Below are 2,500 nucleotides of genomic sequence, written 5' to 3'. Positions count from 1 at the left end.
GTTTGTTTGTAATTGAACGTTGCTGTGGTGGTGCGTTCGCTTTGATTTCGATTCGGGAGCACGGGTTCTACACAGGCGCTTTAAATGCTCTTGTTGGACTAGATAAAAAAAAAAGTGAAAAAGAAGAAGAAAAAATAAGAAGCAGAAAAAGAAGAACAAGAAGAAGAAAAAGAAGAAGAAAAAAGAGAAGAAGAAGAAGAAGAGGAAGAAGAAGAAAAAGAAGAGGAGGAAGAAGAAGAAGATTTTTAAATTAAAGGCTTAAATTTTTTTTCTAGTAGATCTTTGCCACGCTGAAGTGGAAATACAATAATTCTGGATTAAGCACAAGTGTCACAAAAACCTTCACCTTCCGTTTTCTATGAGCCTCTTTTTTTTTTTTTTTTTAACGAACCGCACTGACAAGTATTTTCCTCTTATTTATTTCCTGATAAATTTATATGATTGTTTACTTAGTTTAGATAAACTTTTTTAAGCCTCAGACAAGATTAGTATAAGCTTTCCCTCCCCTCCATTTTTTTTTTTTTTTTTGTCATCGTGGTGTCATTTAAAGTCATCGTAACGACAGAAAAAAGTCTTCAGATTCAGGAATTCTCATTATTTGTCTTTCCTACTACTCTCACTTTTACTCTAGAACTGCACTGTCTTACATCACAGTGACTGATTTGACCAGCATTACTTCTTTATTGTATTCATTATTTTTCTTTTAACTTCCATGTGTCTCATAATCTCATATATATATATATATATATATATATACAGTATATGTGTGTATATATATATATATATGTATGTATATATATATATGTGTGTGTGTATATATATATATATATACAGTATATGTGTGTATATATATATATATATATGTATATGTATATGTATATACATATGTGTGTGTGTGTGTGTGTGTGTGTGTGTGTGTGTGTGTGTGTGTGTGTGTGTGTGTGTGTGTGTGTGTGTGTGTGTGTGTGTGTGTGTGTGTGTGTGTGTGTGTGTGTGTGTGTGTGTGTGTGTGTGTGTGTGCGTGTGTGTGTGTGTGTGTGTGTGTGTGTGTGTGTGTGTGTGTGTGTGTGTGTGTGTGTGTACATACTGTATAAATAAAACTCATTGTATATCTGTATGTGCGTCTGCTTTTTTAACTTCGAAACTAATGCACTTACTTGAATATGTTATACCATTTTGCAATCATCATGATGCCTCGAGTTCAAAGATTATATTTATGGCAATACTGAATTAACTGAATGAAACCCTGAATTGACAGAATATGGGTTTTCAAGAGGCTCCGGTATGCTTGTATATCTGTCTGTATGTATGTATATATATTTGTGTATATGTCTGTCTGTATGTATGTATATATATATATATATATATATATGTATGTATGTATGTATGTATGTATGTATGTATGTATGTATGTATGTATGTATGTATGTATGTATGTATGTATGTATGTATGTATGTATGTACAGGTGTATGTATGAATGTATGCATGTATGTATGTATGTATGTATGTATGTATGCATGTATGTATGTATGTATGTATGTATGTATGTATGTATGTATGTATGTATGTATGTATGTATGTATGTATGTATGTATGTATGTATACACACCTTTCCGAGAGATGATATATTGACGTAGGTGGAGAGGCTTGATTTTCTTAAAGTGTACAAATGGTTACAAAAATGATTTTGGTCAAGAGATACAGCTCTCAACAGAGCCATCTATATTGAATAGGTTTTGTGTGAAAGATGAGACGAAGGTCATCTCGTACACAGAAACAGTCACTGGACCCATTGATTAATGATGACAAACCCGGAAAAGTCCTTATATGGGGTCTAGTCAACGTGACTTTATGAGTATATTGGTCACCCTATAGATAGATATGCCTCTACCAAATATGTTGTATAAAATGGTACTATAATTGTGTCTCACTAGAAAGTGGGTGGCTTTAGGGTGAAATTATACTACCAGAACTTTTTCTATCTTTTGGAAAAGGAGTTCCTTGTAGATTGAAAGTCTACTAGAACGGAATGGAATCTCCGGTCTTCAGTAACACAAACTCAAAGGAAAGAACGCCGTAGCGAAGCTCAAAATATATCACGTTTGTTCACACTAACTAGCCAGGACTTTATTTCTCAATAGGTTTAAGTAATTATTTTTTTCCATTTTTTTTTGTATGAAATTCATATATGTTTACAATAAACTATGTACCCAAAATTGCCTGAGAATAATAAACCAATATTTACCAGCATTTGAAAAATACAAGAAAAAAAGACTTCCAAATAACGTAGTCACACTCTTGGGGGACAAGAGGGGACGCGAAGAGACGGAAGCCGAGTCAAAAGCCAAAGAGTCAGGAGTGACCAAAGGCAGAAGGTGTCGAGGGTGAAGCCGAGAAAAAAGAAAAATAGAAATCGAAATCCAGTGAATAAAAGAGGAAAAACCACTCGAGGAAGCAAATGAAGAGGGAGGGGAGGAAGGGAAGCGAAAAGGTAGGAAG

This window comes from Oratosquilla oratoria, chromosome 7 (assembly GCF_046742065.1).
Source record: "Oratosquilla oratoria isolate Oo_2021 chromosome 7, ASM4674206v1, whole genome shotgun sequence".
NCBI lineage: Eukaryota > Metazoa > Arthropoda > Malacostraca > Stomatopoda > Squillidae > Oratosquilla > Oratosquilla oratoria.
The sequence above is the reverse complement of the archived record's forward strand: the minus strand, read 5'-3'. Positions refer to the sequence as shown.